This window comes from Salmo trutta, chromosome 37, assembly GCF_901001165.1.
Source record: "Salmo trutta chromosome 37, fSalTru1.1, whole genome shotgun sequence".
Lineage (NCBI taxonomy): Eukaryota > Metazoa > Chordata > Actinopteri > Salmoniformes > Salmonidae > Salmo > Salmo trutta.
Window position 1 is genome coordinate 12776971 of NC_042993.1, and position 23940 is coordinate 12800910.

The window sequence follows — 23940 nt, forward strand, 5'->3', positions numbered from 1 at the left end:
GCCATCTAAACCTTTTCTTGCCTTCCTTGATGCAAAGTCATCAATTACATCATCATAAGAAGCCTGTCCAGCAATTGCATGGTTAATACTGGTGACAGCAAGGCCACTAAGGCGCTCCTGTGACATGGTGGATCTCAGGTAGGATTTGATGAGCTTCAGCTTTGAACAGCTCCTCTCTGATTCAGCTATGGTCACTGGAAGAGTAAGACAAATTCTGAGAGCAGTCCACAAATTTGGATACATTTCTGAGAGCTCCCTTTCGTGTATAAATATTAGCAGCTCAAGCAGGGTCATGGTCTTCGATGGCAGGTCAGGCAAGTTCTTCAGTTCCTGTGCAAGCTCTATGCCATCCAAGTCTGAGTGTTCTTTACAGTGCAGTGTCATACTAAGGGCCTGACATTGTTCTGTCAGTTCCTCATTTGAGAGACTTTGGAAGGTTGACAGCACTCTCTGACATTTTCCAATGTGGAAAATCTTTCTTGAAGGGCTGAGGTTGCAGCATCAACAATGACATTGAAAAATGTCACCTCCAGCTTCTTCAGGGCATCACTCAAAGGCTCATCAAATGATTTGTATGAAAAGTGTCGCTTTGTGGACCTCAGACTTTTTTGTTGTAGAACGGCCTCTACATTCCTACCCTCACAAATATCCTTGGCTGACGTTTGTGCAGTCAAAAAGCCTGTTGCCCTGTAGTTGCTGAGACCTCTCTGTCTTTCTGGGAAGACTGACTGCAACATCCACATGCATACTTGGAGACTGCATCAGATTGCTCACATGTTGGATCTGGCTCAAGATGTCACACCACACCACTGTACAGATGCTGAAGCGGTATGATCCCACCTCCTCTGACAAGGACTGGGCCTCAATCTTTATCACAGGGTCTTTGGTTTGATCCCTCACCTGTGCCTCTCTCACTGGTGCTGCCTGATACCTCAGTGGCTCGACACTTTTAACTTTACTCTCCCACCTTGTCTCATTCCACATCTTCAAAGTGATGTCCACATGTTTTTTCAGGATGACCCATCGCTGTGTGGAGGCTGAGAACAAGGTGTACAGTTTGTGTAAGATGCCAAAGTATCCTGTGGCATCGACAGAACTTTTAGCATCATCAGCCACAACCAGTTTCAATGTGTGAGCCCCACATGGCACAAATAGAGCTCTTGGATTAATTTCCATGACCCTACTTGGGCTTGGACACCTTTGTTTTTGCCTCTCATGTTGGCGCCATTATCATAATACTGTCCTCTGCAGTCCTCAAAAGGAATGTTTAGCTCCTCTAATCTTTTGAGAATCAGGGATGCCAAATGTTGGCCCCTGGACTCCACTCTCCAAAAACCCCACTAAATGTTCCTTTATGTGGGGATCCTCCTTCAGTGACACAATCCTAATCACAACTGACAGCTGTTCAGTGTGGCTGACATCTGAGGTGCAATCTAGAATGATAGAGAAGAATTTTGCCAGTTTGATGTCACTCACCATTATTGAAATTACCTTGCTGCTCAACAAATCATTGAGTTCATTCTGGATTTGGTGGCCAAGGTAGCTGGTGGTGTGACTCGAGGTCCCTTTTTGGACACGGTTAAGGTGCTCTTTCATGACTGGATCAAATTGTGCCATTAGTTCAACCTCTTTTAGGAAATTTCCATTTGATGGAGAGTACAGTGTTTATGTGTGTCCCCTTAGTGCCAGATTTCTAATTGCCAGAGATTGCACAATAGCAGTCAGACGTGTCAACACCTCTCTCCATCTTATCCTCTCAGCCTCCATAAGTGCCGTCTCAGGCTTATCAGTTGTTTCCCCGTTTTCTACCCTCATTGCCAGTTCTTTCCATGTTTTCATGCAGGTTTGGTGTTCTGGACTGCTGTCGTGTGAAGTCAGCAAAGAACTTGCATGTTTCCAGTCTGTCAGTCCTGAGTTTGCAAAATACATTTTCTTCTGAGAAAAGAGTTTACAGCAGAAGCAGAAGAGGCTGTTGTTGGCACTAAGACCACACTCAGTACAAAAAAACGAAATAAAATTAAAAAAAATGCATGAAGTGAAATGTATGCACTCACTACTGTAAGTCGCTCTGGATAAGAGCGTCTGCTAAATGACTAAAATGTAAAAATTTAAAATGTATAAGGAAATAAGCAAACAAGAAACCACTCACCCAGAGGCAGCGCTCATAGTGGCCGGAGACTTTAATGCAGGGAAACTTAAATCAGGTCTAGCAAATGTCTATCAACATGTTAAATGTGCAACCAGAGGGAAAAAATTCTAGATCACCTGTACTCCACACACAGAGATGCGTACAAAGCTCTCCCTCGCCCTCCATTTGGTAAATCTGACCACAATTCTATCGTCATGATTCCTGCTTACAAGCAAAAATGAAAGCAGGAAGTACCAGTGACTCGGTCTATAAAAAAGTGGTCAGTTGCAGTAGATGCTCAACTACAGGACTGTTTTGCTATCACAGACTGGAACATGTTCCGGGATTCTTCTGATGGAATTGAGGAGTACACCACATCAGTCACTGGCTTTATCAATAAGTGCATCGGGGACGTCGTCCCCACAGTGACTGTACGTACATACCCCAACCAGAAGCCATGGATTAGAGGCAACATTCGCACTGAGCTAAAAGGTAGAGCTGCCGCTTTCAGGGTGCGGGACTCTAACCCGGAAGCTTAAAAGAAATCCTGCTATGCCCTGCGACGAACCATCAAACAAGCAAAGCGTCAATACAGGGCTAAGATTGAATCGTACTACACCGGCTCCAACGCTCATGTTATGTGGCAGGGCTTGCAAACTATTACAGACTACAAAGGGAAGCACAGCCCCGAGCTGCCCAGTGACACGAGCCTACCAGATGAGCTAAATCACTTCTATGCTCACTTCGAGGCAAGCAACACTGAGGCATGCATGAGAGCATCAGCTGTTCCAGATGACTTTGTGATCACGCTCTCCGTAGCCAACGTGAGTAAGACCTTTAAACAGGTCAATATACACAAAGCTGTGGGGCCAGACGGATTACCAGGATGTGTGCTCCGTGCATGTGCTGACCAACTGGCAGGTGTCTTCACTGACATTTTCAACATGTCCCAGATTGAGTCTGTAATACCAACATGTTTCAAGTAGCCCACCATAGTCCCTGTGCCCAAGAACACAAAAGCAACCTGCCTAAATGACTACAGACTCGTAGCACTCATGTCCGTAGCCATGAAGTGCTTTGAAAGGTTGGTAATGGCTCACATCAACACAATTATCCCAGAAACCCTAGACCCACTTCAATTTGCATACCGCCCCAACAGATCCACAGATGATGCAATCTCTATTGCACTCCAAACTGCCCTTTCCCACCTGGACAAATGGAACACCTATGTGAGAATGCTATTCATTGACTACAGCTCAGCGTTCAACACCATTGTACCCTCAAAGCTCATCACTAAGCTAAGGATCCTGGGACTTCCCTCTGCAACTGAATCCTGGTCTTCCTGACGGGCCGCCCACAGGTGGTGAGGGTAGGTAGCAACACATCTGCCACGCTGATCCACCACACTGGAGCTCCACAGGGGTGCGTGCTCAGTCCCCTCCTCTACTCCCTGTTCACCCATGACTGCATGGCCAGGCACGACTCCAACACCATCATTAAGTTTGCAGACGACACAACAGTGGTAGGCCTGATCACAGACAACGACGAGACAGCCTATAGGGAAAGGTCAGACCTGGCCGGGTGGTGCCAGAATAACAACCTATCCCTCAACGTAACCAAGACTAAGGAGATGATTGTGGACTACAGGAAAAGGAGGACTGAGCACGCCCCCATTCTCATCAACGGGGCTGTAGTGGAGCAGGTCGAGAGTTTCAAGTTCCTTGGTGTCCAGATCAACAACAAACTAGAATGGTCCAAACACACCAAGATAGTCATGAAGAGGACACGACAAAGCCTATTCCCCCTCAGGAAACTAAAAAGATTTGGCATGGGTCCTGAGATCCTCAAAAGGTTCTACAGCTGCAATATCAAGAGCATCCTGACTGGTTGCATCACTGCCTGGTACATTACATTTTAGTCATTTAGCAGACGCTCTTATCCAGAGCGACTTACAGTAGTGAATGCATACATTTCAATTCATTTCATAATTTTTTTTCCCCGTACTGGCCCCCCGTGGGAATCGAATCCACAACCCTGGCGTTGCAAACACCATGCTCTACCAACTGAGCCACAGGGAGGCTATGGTACGGCAATTGCTCGGCCTCTGACCGCAAGGCACTACAGAGGGTAGTGCGCATGGCCCAGTACATCACTGGGGCTAAGCTGCCTGCCATCCAGGCAGCTTAGCTATGAAAGACACCAGGTCCTGGATGGCAGGCAACACACATTATCATGATGAATCTGTGTGAAATGATATCCAATGTTATGTAAGCTAGTTGGACAGAAAACGGAATATTGTTGCCATATGTGTAATAGCATAGCAAGCAACATAGGCTAACAAACATAAGTGTTATACTAGCCTATTTCATTACATGCATAATATTATACTCATAAAGAGATGACATAGCTGCATATCTTTATCTTTTGTGTGTTTCTCCTCTTCTTCTTTCCACTTTTTCCTAAACTGGGCACCTGATGGCTTAGACCTTTTCTTATCCATTTGTGTTGATTTGCCACTCAAGCATCAATACATTACCCATCCCCCAACACTGTCAACCAAGAGTCAAGACTAAACCAATTCACCAATGGTTTAGCAGACTGGTTTTATATTATTCTTAACGATTTTGCACAAACCAGAAAAAAAAGCAACAATATGCATTTTGTGGTGTGACTGATTTTACTAATTGCATTAGTACTGTACAAAGCTAGAGGTGCGCTATTTGATAGTTTCCCCCGCTCTCCCTCCCCCTGCCCCCCTCCCCATCTCGTACTTCTGAGTGGGAGACCTTCCCAGGCAGTAGCCTGCCTAGCTCACAAACTAGAGTCATGGCGCCCACTCCGACAAGCTTAATTGACACAGTCCCACACAGTGACATGATATCATTGACGTGACGTGCAAATGAGCGATAGAAAACTGATCGCGAAAATGTCACAATTTTTTGTGCGGGCACCACGTGCCGCCCCAGGCAAGATGCCGCCCTGGGCAGCTGCCCATGTCGTCCATACCTAAATCCGCCACTGCTGCATCATACACTATAAACCTACTTACATGAAATAGCTCAGGAAATATTTGAGTGAGCTAAACTAGACAGGTTCCTGACAGGAGAGCACATGGGGCAGAAAGTAATTGCCAAGGTCAACCAGAAAGGGAAATTTCTGGACAGAAAATACACATTTCTAGATAAAGGAAGCTTCCAGAAAACACTTCCAGCAGCATTAGTGCAGCCTCACTTTGGTGTGTACTACCTGGTACAGCAGCTCCCCTAAGCTCTTCAAGAACAAGCTACAGACAGCTCAGAAGAAAATGTAATGGGCCATTCTGAATCTTAGCCCTCAGGCTCATGTTGGCCCTTCTTAGCTCAGTGAACTACAGTGGCTATCAGTTGAAGCTGAGATTGGCCTCAGTGTACAGTCCCCCAGCATCTAAAGAACTATCTTACTACAAATGTTGTGCCATGTCGATTCAAGAGCAGTACTGTTCAGAACGACAGTGGTAGAGTGGAACAAACTCCCGGCTGAGATAAAAACTGTTTCTGCCAGTCTTAGTTTCAAACACTACCGCAAGGCTTGGCTAATGTTGACATAGCCTCCTAGCAAAGTGTAAAGCCACTCTGCACTAGAGGAGTGATATGGTAGATGTGCATATCTGCTTTTTTTTGTAAATACGTAAATATGTGGACATTGTGTATAATGGAATATATGGCATAGAATGCTCATGTCACTTGTATTGCCCTGCAGCCACTTCAAATCAAATCAAATCAAATTGTATTTGTCACATGCGGAGAATACAACAGGTGTAGACCATACCGTGAAATGCTTACTTACAAGCCCTTAACCAACAATGCAGTTCAAGAAATAGAGTTATTAAGAAAATATTTACTAAATTAACTAAAGTATTTTTTTTTAAGTAACAAGAAAATGACATAACAATAACGAGGCTATACACAGGCGGTAACGGTACCGAGTCAATGTGCGGGGATACAGGTTGTCGAGATAATTTGTAAAGTGACTATGCATAGATAATAAACAGCGAGTAGCTGGGGGGGGGGGTGTCAATGTAAATAGTCTGGGTGGCCATTGAATTTACTTGTTCAGCAGTCTTATGGCTTGGGGGTAGAAGCTGTTAGGGAGCCTTTTGGTCCTAGACTTGGCGCTCCGGTATCGATTGCCATGCGGTAACAGAGAGAACAGTCAATGACTTAGGTGACTAGATTCTTAGACACCGCTTAGTATATAGGTCCTGGATGTCAGAAAGCTTGGCCCCAGTGATGTACTGGGCCATACGCACTACCCTCTGTAGCGTCTTATGGTCAGATACCGAGCAGTTGCCATACCAGGCGGTGATGCAACCGGTCAGGATGCTCTCGATGATGCAGCTGTAGAACTTTTTGAGGATCTGAGGACCTATGCCAAATCGTTTCAGTCTCCTGAGGGGGAAAAGGTGTTGTCGTGCCCTCTTTACAACAGTCTTGGTGGGTTTGGACCATAATAGTTTTCTGGTGATTTGGATAGCAAGGAACTTGAAACTCTCGACAAGCTCCACTTCAGCCCTGTAGATGTTAATGGGGGCCTGTTCGGCCCTACTTTTCCTATAGTCTACGATCAGCTACTTTGTCCTGTACACATTGAGGGAGAGGTAGTTGTCCTGGCACCCCACTGCCTGGTCTCTGACCTCCTCCCTATAGGCTGTCTCAGTGTTGTCAGTGATCTAGCCTACCAATCACTAAATCAATCAAATGTATTTCTAAAGCCCTTTTTACATCAGCCGATGTAAACCCCAAACAGCAAGCAATGCAGATGTAGAAGCACAGTGGCTAGGAAAAACGCCCTAGAAAGGCCAGAACCTAGGAAGAAACCTAGAGAGGAACCAGGCTCTGAGGGGTGGCCAGTCCTCTTCTGGCTGTGCCGGGTGGAGATTATAACAGAACATGGCTAAGATGTTCAAACGTTCAGAGATGACCAGCAGGGTCAGATAATAATAATCACAGTGGTTGTAGAGGGTGCAACAGGTCAGCACCTCAGGAGTAAATGTCAGTTGGCTTTTCATAGCCGATCATTCAGAGTTAGAGACAGCAGGTGCGGTAGAGAGAGAGTCGAAAACAGTAGGTCCGGTACAAGGTAGCACATCCAGTGAACAGGTCAGGGTTCCATAGCCGCAGGCAGAACAGTTGAAACTGGAGCAGCAGCATGACCAGGTGGACAGGGCACAGCAACAAGTCATCAGGCCAGGTAGTCCTGAGGCACGGTCCTAGGGCTCAGGTCCTCCAAGAGAAAGAGAGAGAGAGAGAGAAAGAGAGAGAAAGAGAACGAGAGAGAGAGAAAAAGAGATAAAAAGAGAGAGAATTAAATACTTAAATTCACACAGGACACCAGATAAGACAGGAGAAATAATCCAGATATAACAGACTGACCCTAGCCCCCCGACATATAAACTATTGCAGCTTAAATACTGGAGGCTGAGACAGGAGGGGTCGTGAGACACTGTAGCCCTGTCCGAATACACCCCCGGACACTGTTGTGTCATCAGAAAACTTAATGATGGTGTTGGCGTCGCAATCATGGGTGAACAGGGAGTACAGTAGGGGACTAAGCACACACCCTTGAGGGGCCCCAGTGTTGAGGATCAGCGTGGCAGATGTGTTGTTGCCTACCCTTACCACCTGGTGGAGGCCCGTCAGGAAGTCCAGGATCCAGTTGCAGAGGGAGGTGTTTAGTCCCAGGATCCTTAGCTTAGTGATGAGCTTTGTGGGTACTATGGTGTTGAACACTGAGCTGTAGTCAATGAACAGCATTCTCACATAGGTGTTCCTTTTTGTCCAGGTGGGAAAGGGCAGTGTGGAGTGCGATTGAGATTGCATCATCTGTGGTTCTGTTGGGGTGGTATGCAAATTAGAGTGGGTTTAGGGTTTCCGGCATGATGGTGTTGATGTGTGCCATGACCAGCCTTCTAAAGCGCTTCATGGCTACCGACGTGAGTGCTACGGGGTGGTAATCATTTAGGCAGTTTACCTTCGCTTTCTTGGGCACAGGGACTATGGTGGTCTGTTTGAAACGTAGGTATTACATACTCGGTCAGGGAGAGGTTGAAAATATTAGTGAAGACACTTGACAGTTGGTCCGCGCATGCTTTGAGTACACGTCCTGGTAATCCATCTGGCCCAGCGGGTTTGTGAATGTTGACCTGTTTAAAGGTCCTGCTCACATTGAGAACGTGATCACACAGTCATCCGGAACAGATGGTGTTCTCATGCATGCTTCAGTGTTGCTTGCCTCGAAATGAGCATAAAAAGCATCTAGCTGTGTTCCGGCGACAATGTGGCGAGAAGCAGCAGCTAACTAAAGAGGCTGTGTTGCTCCAACTATTATTCAACGCCTAGTTACACATTTTGTTAACTAACTGTCCAAAATATCGGTTATATGGAAAAACGACTTGGAAACGCACATAAGCAGACACTTTGATGAAAAACATGAAAATGTTGTCTCTACCTGCAGCTAGCAAGGAAAATGTCGGAGAAGAACAACCTGATGACCCAGTTCTAAATGAGATTCGCAAAATGAACAAAAATCTCCAAGAGAAAATTGGGCGAAGATGTGGCTGAAATAAAACATACAGTGGGTGCACTGAAAACAAAAGTGGACACACTCGACAAACAAGTTACACACGCAGAAGAGAGGATATCAACCTTGGAGGACAAGAACAACCGCCTAAACAACACAGTTGAAAAAATGGAGACTGTGATTGGAAAACTCAAAGAATGACTTCAATACCAGGAAAATTATAGTCGGAGAAACACACTTCGGATCAGAGGAGTTCCCAAAATCCACATAAATATGGAAGATTGTGTGAAAGACAATTTATGCAACCTTTATGCAACTTTGATAACACACCGGAGGATGTTAACAACATGCCCATCGAGAGAACACATTGGACACCGACGACACTGTGCCCAGGACCAGCCGCACGCAACCCCCGGCCTATTCTGGTGAAATTCTTACCTGACTTTTCCAAAGAGGTTCAAGACAAGAGAAATGTGTTCACGGAGGTGAGGCATATGTGCATGAAACGAGAACGGAAATACTCGTTGAAATATCCTGCCTTGTTCTGGGTTACTTTGATAGGATTATTACATCATTTCACAGACCCAAAAGAGGCAAATGAGTGTGTCATGGATGTCAATGAGGCCGAACAAATTGAGTAGCGTGGTAGGCTTTGGAAGTTCCACATGGTGGCGCAATGGTTCATCACGGATGGACTAACATTTTTCTCTAAGGCGATAGAACTTCCCAAGTTGTGAGTAACTGTCGCGTTGAGTGTTTATGCTACGAATGTTGCCTGTAATTTATCTTTCTGGTTTACAGTTGACATCATTTTAGTACTAGATTAAGCAGGACTATAGTCCAAGCATTTCATTCTGTATTATGGCTATGGTGGGGATAAACATACTATATATTATTTTAGTTTTCATTCTAATAACAGCAATAGTGGGTCAATATAGACCACAACAGGCGTGTTCGTGCCATGAGTAATGGGCACAAGCCAAAGTGTTAGTCAGCTTATTTTATTTTATCATTATGACTTATACCGGTCTCTCTTTTGTGGCTGACCTCAGTTTACATTCCTGTCTTTTGGAGTTATACAGTTCATGTATCAGTCTACATGAGAAAGGAAATCTCTTCTCTTTGCAAGAATAAGGATCAGCCTGTCTTTATGTTCGATGTTTTGGTTGATTTATGTAATCTCTATGACATGTCATATCTGTCATTTCAAAATGTATATGGTCATGCCTATATTTGGCGTTGGTAAAACATGCTAATTCTAGTTGGAGCGTCAGCGCCTGGAAGACCTCGGGACACTTCACACGGATGAAAGCCTGGTTTAGGGGGAGGGAGATTTTTATTTTGTACGTACATTTTTTTGTACCTTGTGGGGTTGGGGTATGTTTATGACATATTTGTTCTATGGAAAGTTTAGTGTTCTAGGTGGGGGTACTACCAGTCGTACGCTTTCATTGATTTGCTAAGCCGTGGCTATCATAAACGCATCGATTTAAAATGTTCTAACACTCATGTTGTGGTAATAATATATTTACAACCTTTCAGATATAATGACCAATGTGATTAAAGTTACATTGTGGAATGTGAACGGACTAGGTTCATATTTAAAAAGATGTAAGGTGTTGAATTATCTAAAACAAAAACACTCAGACGTGATTATGCTCCAAGAGACCCACCTACTGGAAAAGGATGCTCCTAGGGTGAGAGACAGATGGGTGGGTAGTGCTTACCATAATACATTCAACCAAAAACAACAGGTGTTTCTATTCTATTTTCCAAAGGTATACATGTTCAAGTGGAAAAGGAGTTTAAGGACAAAGAGGGACAAATCTTGATTTTACTTGTAAAGATTTCAGGACAAAATATAATATTGGGAAATAATTATGCCCCAAATTGTAATGAACACGAGGGGAGACAGAGAGCTGGTTTCAAGCACAGGGTGCAGCAGGTGTTTATTGCAAAGGACCACAGGAGGAGTCAGGTAGCTGGGTCCAGGGGCAGGCAGAAGGTCATACACAGGGGTCTGAAAGGGCAACAGTACAGGCAGGGAAAAGGCTAGTAACGTAGTCCGGGAGATCAGGCAATAGGTAGATAACAGGAAATCCGATAGGCTAAAGTACAGCTAGGGTATAGGCAAAAGGCGTCGTTATTGAGGCAGGCAAAAACTATCATACACGGGAGGAGTAAATCACAGGAAAACCAGCACTCTGAAAGACACGTGTCACAAAACAAACAATACCTCACAGTGATGGGGTGCAAAGAGTAGAACTAAATAGTGTGTGATAATGACATACAGGTGTGTGAACAGGTGATAGAATTCATGTGATTGGGATCTAGAGAGTGAGCTACGTTCAGGGTATCTAAGTGTTTGAGTGTGAGCTGGAAAGTGGGCTGGAAAGTGAGCTGCGTTCAGGGGATCTACGTGTTTGAGGGTGTGAGCTGGTAGCAGACATTACAAAAATGAAGAGGACCCAGACTTCTTCCTTCAATTTAACAAAATAATACTGGATTTCTGTGATTTTCGTCTGATACTAGGGGGGATTATAATCAGGTTCCTGATGCTTATTTAAATAAATCCAAAACTGGTCTAACCAGGACCTCAAAAACTCAAGAAGCAATTAAAATACTGTGTTAAGATTTTGGTCTTTATGAAATATGGAGATTGATCAATCCAACCCTCGCGATTACACCTTATTTTCAAATAGGCACACTGTTTATTCACGCATTGACTACTTTCTGATCTCACACTCTGTCAGAGATAAAGTGGGTGCTTGCAATGTGGGCACGATAGCTATAACAGATCATGCAACCATAGGAAAAGAAAGAGAAAATTGTAAATATTGGCGAATGAACACCAGCCTCTCCTATTCCTTAAAACACACATTACGATATTATTTGAAACAAACAACAATAGTGTGAAACAGGTACATGACTGGGAAGCTTTTAAAGCTTACATACGCAGAGTAATGATACAACGATCCGCTACTATTAACAAACTAGATAAACAGAACATTTATAAACTTGAAACAGAGCTTTAAATGCTGGAGAGGGAATATTGGTCCAATCCTAACAACATTTATCTGGTAAATCTGACGAAAACCAAATACGAGCTGAATATTTTATTCAGTAAAAAAGCGGAATATTCCCTGTTCAGGCTGAAGCAGAGATGGTACGAATCTGGTGAAAAGGCAGGAAAATTGTTGGCCAGTCAATTGAAATCTAGAGAAACAGATTGGCAAGTAGGTGGAATGAGAAATAAGACAGGCAAGCTAATTACCAATCATAAAGAAATAAACAATGTATTTGGAGACTTCTATCAGGAACATTATACTTCAGACGGTCCTTTAGATATGCAGAAAGCAGAGGCATTCTTTCAGAATCTGAACCTTCCTAAATTAACAGAGGAAGACAGGAACTGGCTCGACCGCCCTATTACTTTGGAGGAATTGACCGAAACTATAAGACAAGCACCCAGTGTTAAGACTTCAGGGTTGGATGGGATACCCATTGATTTCTATAAAAGGTTTGCAGAGCAGCTTAGCCCAGAAATATGGAAAACATTTAACACATCGATTGACACAGGTGAGATCTCACCTTCTATGAGTGATGCAGTATTCACCATAATCCTCAGAAAGGGAAAGGATCCCCATGAGTGTGGGAGCTATCATCCAATTTCTTTGATAAATTGTGATGGAACATTTTTACAAAAATTCTGGCTATGAAGGTGCATCATATCATTAAGAAAATCCAGATCAGGGGGGCATTTGTGAAAGGCAGAACTTCATCTGATAATCTTCGACGCCAATTGCATGTCATCTGGAAGGCAAAATATTTGGATACTTCAGTGGCAGCCTTATCCCTAGATGCAGAGAAAGCCTTTGATAGGGTGGGCTGGGACTACCTGCATTATACTATAAATACATTTGGATTTGGACAGGGCTTTCAAAATCTTATTCAACTTCTGTACAATGACCCCAAATCCACAGTAGTCACTAACGGACTACGATCATCTCCATTTTCTGTAGGACAAGGCACGAAACAAGGTGACTGTCTCTTGCCCCTCCTATTTATTAGTGTTAAAACCATTAGCAGAAGCCATTAGGCTGCATCAGTCAATCAAAGGGATTAATATGGGAGGTAGGGAGAATAAACTACTGCTTTATGCAGACGACATATTACTAATAATATCAGACCTCAACTGTCCATACGACCTTTACTGGACCTTGTAAACGCATTCTCAGAGATATCGGGCTATAAAGTCAACTGGACCAAATCTGAAGCAATGCCTCTATCAAAACGTTGTCTGAGAAATGACCTCCTCAGCTGGAGGTTTCAATGGGTCCCTAAAAACTTGAGGTACCTGGGGATCGTGTTAAATCCTGGTCTAGAGAATATGATTTCTCAAAATCTTGACCCACTATTGAACAAAATTCAACTCCAGTTTAAGAGCTGGGATACACTACAAATCTCATTATGGGGTAGGATACAGGTTATAAAGATGGTCTTAGCTCCTAAACTGAATTACGTCATCAGCATGTTATCACTATCCATACTTGTCTATACTTTTAAATCCATAGACAAAATTATGACTGAGTTTGTTTGGGCCGGTAAAAAGGCCAGGATGAAACTAGCGAGATTACAGGCAATGACTGAGAAGGGAGGAATAAAGCTCCCTAACATGCAATTGTGTCAAGGAGCCTTTGTAGCTTCCCAAATGGGCACTCTCTTTATTGAGAACTCGACTAGGCCAATCTGGGTGGACATGGAAGAGGAACTTAATGCCCCATTCGGAGCATCAGATTATTTGAGTCAACAAAAGGTGGGACCCCAGAATCCAATAATGTCTCATACTAAAAATATATGGAGCCAGATTCATAAGAGAGAGATCTTCACCTTTCTTGATAAGCTATGCTTCGTTATGGAACAACCCTAAATTGAAAATAGATGGACACATGGTTTTCTGGAAAGATTGGTATAGAAAGGGGATAAAGAATATTGATTGTTAGTATCAAGAAAACACTTTTACCCCTTTTGAAGAGCTAAGGTCCAAGTAGAATTTACAGAGACAAAACTTTTGGAGGTATCTCCAGCTTAGAGATTGTTTGCTTAAGGTTGGACAAAACAACAACAAATTCCCAGAAGGATCCTCCCTCTTATAAGGAATGATATGTGGCCTTGGCAGAAATAGCTTCATATGAAAGATTAATTTATAAAATTAATGGTAAACTCGAGATAGAAAGTGAAAACAATATGTAATGGCCTGATATACTACAGACGACTGGTAGGGGTAGGTATTTATTTTATCATTATTTAAATGTTCCTTTTGTTGTAATAGTTGTTATGGGGGAGGGGGGTTTTGGGTGAAAAATCTAAAGTTTGTTTTCTTTTCTATCTTTGTGTGTGCGGTGCGTTTGGCGGGTGTTCACACCCCTGACTTTTTCCGCATTGTTTTGCGTTGCAGCCTTGTTTTTTATTTGGTCTGTCTTGGAGTGGGGCTGTGGCATGGCGGGCTGTGGGCGGGGAGTCTGGGTGCATTGTTGTTATATCATAAAACGAAACAATAAAAACTACAATAAAAATTATTTAAAAAGGCATTTAGCTCATCTGGTAGGCTCGCGTCCCTGGGCGACTCGTGTCCCTGGGCAGCTCGCGGCTAGGTTTCCCTTTATAGTGCCTTTGCCTACCAATAGAGGACCACAATGGAAACAACTCTTTGACTTTTTGTTGATAACCATCTGTAATTTCGGTACATGTATTGGTTGCCTGCTGTGGCTTCTTTATGTATTTTCAATTGTATTGAAAATTACCTTTGAAACTAAACCTCAGAGGTCAATACACACTTAAAATACTTAATTCAGATTTCAGACAGTTCGATTTGTACATCTCGAGTGCCCAATGACATGCATCTGTGAGAGAAGCCTTTGATTCTGAAAGAACTCATATTATTCTTCCCCGTGTAGAGTTTCCACCTTGACCACGTTGAATCTGTTCTTCATTCTCTCGCCACTCTGAACAAAGACCCACTATTCAGTCTATATTAGGATATGCGTAACAAATTATCATGGAGCCTACCAGGTACAACCCTAAATCCGTAAACACGGGCACCCTCATAGATATCATCCTGACCAACCTGCCATATAAATACACCTCTGCTGTCTTCAACCAGGATCTCAGCGACCACTGCCTCATTGCCTGCATCCCTAATGCGTCCGCAGTCAAACAACCACCCCTCATCACAGTCAAACGCCCCCTATAACACTTCAGCGAGCAGGCCTTTCTAATCGACCTGGCCCGGGTATCCTAGAAGGAAATTGACCTCATTCTGTCAGTAGACTATGCCTGGTTATTCTTTAAAAGTGTTTTCCTCACCATCTTAAATAAGCATGCCCCATTCTAAAAATGTAGAACTAAGAACAGATATAGCCCATGGTTCACTCCAGACCTGACTGCCCCTGACCAGCACAAAAACATCCTGTGGCGTACTGCATTAGCATCGAATAGACCCCGCGATATGCAACTTTTCAGGAAAGTTAGGAACCAATATACACAGTCAGTTAGGAAAGCAAAGGCTAGCTTTTTCAAACAGAAATTTGCATCCTGTAGCACAAACTCCAAAAAGTTCTGGGACACTGTAAAGCCCATGGAGAATAAGGGCACCTCCTCCCAGCTGCCCACTGCACTGAGGCTAGGAAGCTCTGTCACCACCGATATATCTGCGATAATCGAGAATTTCAATAAGAATGCTTTCCACCTGGCTACCCCTACCCTGGGCCAACAGCTCTGCACCCCCCATAGCAACTTTCCCAAGCCTCCCCCATTTCTCCTTCACCTAAATCCAGATAGCTGATGTTCTGAAAGAGCTGCAAAATCTGGACCCCTACAAATCAGCTGGGCTAGACAATCTGGACCCTCTCTTTCTAAAATTATCTGCAGCAATTGTTGCAACACCTATTGCTAGCCTGTTCAACCTCTCTTTCGTAATGTCTGAGATCCCTAAAGATTTGAAAGCTGCCGCGGTCATCCCCCTCTTCAAAGGGGGAGACACTCTAGATCCAAACTGTTATAGGCCTATATCTATCCTACCCTGCCTTTCTAAAGTCTTCGAAAGCCAAGTTAACAAACAGATCACCGACCATTTCGATTCCCACCGTACCTTCTCCGCTATGCAATCTGGTTTCCGAGTTGATCATGGGAGCACCTCAGACACGCTCAAGGTCCTAAACGACATTATAACTATGATCAATAAAAGACAATACTGTGCAGCCGTCTTCATCGACCTGGACAAGGCTTTCGACTCTGCCAATCACAGCATTCTTATTGGCAGACTCAACAGCCTTGGTTTCTCAAATGACTGCCTCGCCTGGTTCACCAACTACTTCTCAGATTGAGTTCAGTGTGTCAAATCGGAGGGCCTGTTGTCCGGACCTCTGGCAGTCTCAATGGGGGTGCCACAGGGTTCAATTCTCGGGCCAACTCTTTTCTCTGTATACATCAATGATGTCGCTCTTGCTGCTGGTGATTCTCTGATCCACCTCTATGCAGACGACTCCATTCTGTATACTTCTGGCCCTTCTTTGGACACTGTGTTAACAAACCTCCAGACGAGCTTCAATGCTATACAACACTCCTTACGTGGCCTCCAACTGCTATTAAATGCAAGTAAAACTAAATGCATGCTCTTCAACCGATCGCTACTCGCACCCGCCTGCCCGTCTAGCATCACTACTCTGGACGGTTCTGACTTAGAATATGTGGACAACTACAAATACCTAGGTGTCTGGCTAGACTGTAAACTCTCCTTCTCGACTCACATTAAGCATCTCAATCCAAAATTAAATCTAGAATCAGCTTCGCAACAAAGCATCCTTCACTCATGCTGCCAAACATACCTTCGTAAAACTGACTATCCTACCGAGCTTTGACTTCAGCGATGTCATTTACAAAATAGCCTCCAACACTCTACTCAGCAAATTGGATGTAGTCTATCACAGTGCCATCCGTTTTGTCACCAAAGCCCTATGTACTACCCACCACTGCGACCTGTATGCTCTCGTTGGCTGGCCCTCGCTTCATATTCATCACCAAACCCACTGGCTCCAGGTCATCTATAAGTCTTTGCTAGGTAAAGCCCCGCCTTAGCTCAGCTCACTGGTCACCATAGCAGCACCCACCCGTAGCACGCGCTCCAGCAGGTATATTTCACTGGTCATCCCCAAAGCCAACTCCTCATTTGGCCTCCTTTCCTTCCAGTTCTTTGCTGCCAATGACTGGAACAAATTGCAAAAATCACTGAAGCTGGAGTCTTATATCTCCCTCACCAACTTTAAGCATTAGCTGTCAGAGCAGCTTAACGGTCATTGCACCTGTACAATTCCCATCTGTAAATAGCCCACCCAACTACCTCATCCCCATATTGTTATTTATTTTTTCTCCTTTGCACTCTAGTATCTCTACTTGCACATTCATCTTCTGCACATCTATCACTCCAGTGTTTAATTGCAAATTGTAATTATTTCGCCACTATGACCTATTTATTGCCTTAACTCCCTAATCTTACTACATTTGCACACACTGTATATAGACTTTTGTATTGTGTTATTGACTGTGCGTTTGTTTATCCCATGTGTAACTCTGTGTTGTTTGTGTCGCACTGCTTTGCTTTATCTTGACCAGGTCGCAGTTGTAAATGAGAACTTGTTCTCAACTGAAAAAATATATATAAAAAAATACTACACAAGGCTTTGCCAGTGAGTGAAGCATCAAAAAGTGTTCCTGTATTCTTCTCTCTCGGCTTTTGAGTATGTTAATGAGATAAAAGTGAATAATAGCTGACATGGGAGTTGAGAGAACCATTATCCCGGCTCTTTGTTCATTTGGAGAAATACTTTTCATTTGATCTAGCATTTACAGCTGCATTCTATCCAGCTTTAATGTGCCTGAATACGTCTGAGGGTTAATAAAGACTGACACATCAGTGGTGGTTCTCTGTGAACGCGTTCCTTCTTGTGTCTGTTTCTCTCTGAAAAAGGCTTTTGCACTAATCATCTCAATAAAAGCCTAAAACCCGGGGTGCAAAACAGACATGACTAGCATCATACAGGAGCAAATGGGTGTTTGATTCAATTTATTACAGGTTTTGCCAGCAGGAAGAAGCATATGAATGTGATTTATTTGTTTGTTTATTATCAGGGACCAGGCACAATGTAAGTAGAGCACAAGAGTTAGAGAGCCACAAAGCTAATTTCCATCATCAAAACATTATTATTATTGTATTTCCTGTGAGCAGCCTACTGTGTATTTATCTCCAAGGAAAATGTTCAGGGACACTAGAACTTCCTGTCTATTCCTGACGTTGTCACGTGTCCTTTCCTGTCTCCAGGGAGACCACGGGGGGAAGACAACCATGTCTAACCTGACCCATATTGTCTCTCGGGAGGAGAACGGGCTGCCCCTCACCTGTGAGACCTTCAACAAGGGCACACGCTTCTCCAAGAGCCAGTCCAACAACCTCATTGTTTTCTGTGAGTCTCTGGATAGAACTATGACAACAACAACCCTATAACCCTGATGGTTATTGTGAATCTCTATTGAATGGCTATGACTAGTACAACCTTGAACAAACCTTGCACAACCAGAACATAACTATGCATTGTACAGTAACAATCCCAACAATAGCAATGTGTGCTTTCTATAACAATACAGACACAACCTTCTCACTCTTTCCTGCCCTCCCCTCCTCTCTCTCTCTCTCTCCCTCCCCGGTCTCTCTCTCCCTTACACACTCCCCTCTCTCTCTCTCCTCCTTCTTCTCTGTCCCTCCCTCCCCTTCACCCATATCTATCTCTCCTCCTCCCCCGTCCCCTCTCAGACCCTCCTCAGAAGGTGCGGATAGAAGCCCCTCCCCCAGGGGTTCCTCTGAGCTCAGGGACCATCACTATATATTTTACCTCTTGGGGATGTCATTCGAAAACATAATGTTAAATTTCACTACTATGCGGATGACACACAGCTGTACATTTCAATGAAACATGGTGAAGCCCCAAAATTGCCCTCGCTAGAAGCCTGTGTCTCAGACATAAGGAAGTGGATGGCTGCAAACTTTCTACTTTTAAACTCGCACAAAACAGAGATGCTTGTTCTAGGTCCCAAGAAACAAAGAGATCTTCTGTTGAATCTGACAATTAATCTGGATGGTTGTACAGTCGTCTCAAATAAAACTGTGAAGGACCTCGGCGTTACTCTGGACCCTGATCTCTCTTTTGAAGAACATATCAAGACTGTTTCAAGGACAGCTTTTTTCCATCTACGTAACATTGCAAAAATCAGAAACTTTCTGTCCAAAAATGACGCAGAAAAATTAATCCATTCCTTTGTTACTTCTAGGTTGGACTACTGCAATGCTCTACTTTCCGGCTACCCAGATAAAGCACTAAATAAACTTCAGTTAGTGCTAAATACGGCTGCTAGAATCCTGACTAGAACCAAAAATTTGTATCATATTACTCCAGTGCTAGCCTCCCTACACGGGCTTCCTGTTAAGGCAAGGGCTGATTTCAAGGTTTTACTGCTAACCTACAAAGCATTACATGGGCTTGCTCCTACCTATCTTTCCGATTTGGTCCTGCCGTACATACCTACACATACGCTACGGTCACAAGACGCGGGCCTCCTAATTGTTCCTAGAATTTCTAAGCAAACAGCTGGAGGCAGGGCTTTCTCCTATAGAGGTCCATTTTTATGGAATAGTCTGCCTACCCATGTGAGAGACGCAGACTCAGTCTCAACCTTTAAGTCTTTACTGAAGACTCATCTCTTCAGTAGGTCCTATGATTAAGTGTCGTCTGGCCCAGGGGTGTGAAGGTGAACGGAAAGGCTGGAGCAACGATCCGCCCTTGCTGTCTCTGCCTGGCCGGTTTCCCCTCTTTCCACTGGGATTCTCTGCCTCTACCCCTATTACGGAGGCTGAGTCACTGGCGTTCTTCCATGCCGTCCCTGGGAGGGGTGCGTCACTTGAGTGGGTTGAGTCACTGACGTGGTCTTCCTGTCTGGGTTGGCGCCCCCCCCCCCCCCCCCTTGGGTTGTGCCGTGGCGGAGATCTTTGTGGGCTATACTCGGCCTTGTCCCGGGATGGTATGTTGGTGGTTGGAGATATCCCTCCAGTGGTGTGGAGGCTGTGCTTTGGCAAAGTGGGTGGGGTTATATCCTACCTGTTTGGCCCTGTCCGGGGGTTTCATCGGAGGGGGCCACAGTGTCTCCTGACCACTCCTGTCTCAGCCTCCAGTATTTATGCTGCAGTAGTTTATGTGTCGGGGGGCTAGGGTCAGTCTGTCACATCTGGAGTATTTCTCTTGTCTTTTCCGGTGTCCTGTGTGAATTTAAATATTCTCTCTCTAATTCTCTCTTTCTTTCTCTCTCTCGGAGGACCTGAGCCCTAGGACCATGCCTCAAGACTACCTGGCTTGATGACTCCTTGCTGTCCACAGTTCACCTGGCCGTGCTGCTGCTCCAGTTCCAACTGTTCTGCCTGCAACTATGGAACCCTGACCTGTTCACCGGACGTGCTACCTGTCCCAGACCTGCTGTCCCAGACCTGCTGGAACCCTGACCTGTTCACCGGACATGCTACCTGTCCCAGACCTGCTGTTTTCAACTCTCTAGAGACAGCAGGAGCGGTAGAGATACTCTCAAAGATCGGCTATGAAAAAGCCAACTGACACTTACTCTTGTGTTACTGACTTGTTGCGCCCTCGACAACTACTATGATTATTATTATTTGACCATGCTGGTCATTTATGAACATTTGAACATCTTGGCCATGCGCTGTTATAATCTCCACCCGGAACAGCCAGAAGAGGACTGGCCACCTCTCATAGCCTGGTTCCTCTCTAGGATTCTTCCTAGGTTTTGGCCTTTCTAGGGAGTTTTTCCTAGCCACCGTGCTTCTACACCTGCATTGCTTGCTGTTTGGAGTTTTAGGCTGGGTTTCTGTACAGCACTTTGAGATATCAGCTGATGTAAGAAGGGCTATATAAATAAATTTGATTTGATTTGATTTGATCATACGCCTCATCTGCTTCTCTAGTGGGGGAAGCCCCAAAGGAACCCTCAACTGGTGTGTACATGTGTGTCTACATGTGTGTATTGTATGACAGCATACATTTTGTTCGTGTAATTCTTGACGGGCTCCGTCCCGTATGCGGGATCAACATCCAGCGAAAAATCCTATCGCCATATTCATAACAACATTTTTTTTATAGCGTTTTATAGATACACCTCTCCTGAATCGAACCACGTTGTCCGATTTCAAAAAGGCTTTACAGCAAAAGCAAAACATTAGATTATGTTAGAGGAGTATATCGTAAAAGTAGCCACATAGCCATTTTCCGACCAACCACATGCATCACAAATAACCAAAAAACAGCTAAATGCAGCACTAACCTTTGACAATCTTCATCAGATGACACTCCTAGGACATCATGTTAGACAATACATGCATTATTTTGTTCGATAAAGTTCATATTTATATATAAAAACAGCATTTTACATCGGCGCGTGACGTTGACTAACTATTTTCCCTCAAATGCATCCGGTGAAACAGCGCTACAATTTACTAAATTACTATTCAAAAACATTTTTAAAATGTAATATTGTCATTCTAAGATTTATAGATTAACATCTCTTGAAAGCACCTGCAATGCCAGATTTAAAAATAACTTTACTAGGTAATCACACTTTGCGATAAAAGGGGATGCGATACTCAGAAAAATAGGCTACCGTTACAGGTCAGCGCCATCTTGGAACAATCGCATATCAAATCTACTCTTGTATACTATTGTCAATAATCCCTTACCTTTGATTATCTTCATCAGAAGGCACTTCCAGAAATCCCAGGTCCACAACAAATGTATTTTCGTTCGAAAAAGTTAATCCTTTATGTCCCAATAGCTTGTTGTTGTTAGCGCGCTCTGAAGGCTGCACCAAAAGTACCGTCGTCCGCGGGACTCCTCTCTTACCAAAATGGAAAAAATATATATTTAAGTTCGTTCAAACATGTCAAACGTTGTATAACATAAATCTTTAGGGCCTTTTTCAACCAGAGCTCCAATAATATTCAAGGGGGACGATTGCATTGTCTTTCTAAACGTTTCGAAAAGGGGAGGGTAGCCAGGGGCGCCGGCGTCATAATGGTGATGGCCCTCCCCATGTGACCACGTTCCACAGACGCTCATTCTGTCAGTTTTCACAGTAGAAGACTCCAACCACTTTGTAAAGACTGGGGACATCTAGTGGAAGCAATAGGAAGTGCTCAATTTACCATAGCTCATGGTGTGATTTATAGGCAAAGTGATGAAGTTGAGTCCGCAATTCAGAATTCCACATCCTGTTACGATCTGTCTCGGGGTTTTGACTGCCATATGAGTTCTGTTATACTCACAGACACCATTCAAACAGTTTTAGAAACTTTAGGGTGTTTTCTATGCACAATTATTAATTATATGCATATCCTAGCTTCTGAGTTTGAGTAGGAGGCCGTTTAAAATGGGCACGAATTTTTTCAAAAATCGCTGTAGCGCCCCTTTAAGACTCTCTTTCTGTACAGTACCATGTCCTCCATTCTCTCCTCTACTCTCCTTTTATTAGACTACCCAAAACAGGTGCCCTCTGATAAAGGCGTGTCCAAAGAACTGGTTGTGCGCCTTCAGCCCAGTGACAACATGGCTACCTACCGCTGTAATGCCACCAATAAGGCCTAGATGGTCCTCAACGCCTCTGTCATACTCATGGTCCAGTGTGAGTCTTACAGGCCTACAGACCAGGCTCTGGGCATGAGTGGATTAATACTAGCCTTTATGGAGAGGAGGAACGAATTAGAGGAGGAAAGCATTAGGTATATTCAAGATGATAGGTATATTCAAGATGATAGGTGGATTCAAGATGATAGGTGGATTCAAGATGATAGGTACATTCAAGATGATAGGTACATTCAAGATATAGCCTAAAATTATGCTACAAAGACACAGAATCAGCAGCCTCAGTATGTTGACAGTGGTGTCTTGTCCCCTCTCCTCCACCCCTCCCTAGTCCCTGCAGTGAGTGTGACAATCATAGCCAAGCAGTCAGAGCTGCGTCGGGGCCAAAACCTCAGTCTGGACTGCCTGTCTGGGAGCAGCAACCCCCAGGCCAACATCTCCTAGAGCTTGGGCCCAACCAGGTGACGGGAGGGCAGGATAAAAGGGAGCCAGTCTGTGGGCCGTGGAGTTGTCAGCTGAGACCCTAGACTACAGTCTTGTGCAGGTCAATTGTTTGCAAACCGCACCCGGTCTGCACATGCTACAATACCGTGACTGCACCGTAACCCGCCAATCAGGACAGAGAGCTGCCGCAACCCAGCCAGTAATTTGTACCAAAACCTGCCGCAAATTGCCAGATCATATCAACTGATTTCATTGTTATGACTAGTGGTAGGCCTAGGGCATATAGGCCTATAAACAGTAGTAGCCTATCCCCATGCCATAGCCTATTCAAAGAATTATGTGATTGCATGCAGCCATTTGAAAAGACAAAAGCAAGTTGTAGTCTACTCAGGCAAGCAATAGGCCTAACTGAGTTTTGAAAAGCCATGCCTACCTGCTGGACGAGGGGCCTGTTTTGGACTGCCCTCATCAACACAGACTTGCATGCTAAGTCAAAATCCATCCATGGGCTAACGTCAACGATTAAGCAACAATATCCTGTTAACATAATTGTAACTTCACTTGTGAACTGTTTTCCATGAGTTGGATTTACACTTGCATTAATTGTGTTATCAAACGCTGCCATTACATGTAGAAGTTAGTTAGCTAGCTAGCTCAGGTAAGAACGGTGAGTAGTGAGTGAAAGTCACATGAGGGGAAGAGCAAGGAGTGGGAAAGCAGGAGAGGATAATGCATTTTACTCACAGAGACAGATAGAGGTTTAATCTTCATATCTGTGCCATTCTAGGATCTGTGACAGCGTGGGGACCGCCACTGAGGCTACAACCCATAGGAATCCCCACCCAGTTGACTACTTTGACTACTTTAAAATGGCGGAAGCATGGTGGAAGCCCTCATTGATGCTGCCCATGATAAAATGGCCATTTGGCCACTAGAGGCCTCTATCATTCTCTGACGTTTCCTCAGCACCACTGTGAGCATTCTGTGCAAGCAGCATGTCTCAGTGCCGCTCTGATGGCACACACACACCACAATAAATTAATCAACTGACAAAGTACAGAA

At 44.2% G+C, this 23940-nt stretch overlaps 1 pseudogene; it reads left to right on the plus strand.

Moving 5' to 3' along the window:
• The window catches only part of LOC115176475 (nephrin-like), an 82608-nt pseudogene that overhangs the window by 52001 nt on the left and 6667 nt on the right, over positions 1-23940 (plus strand).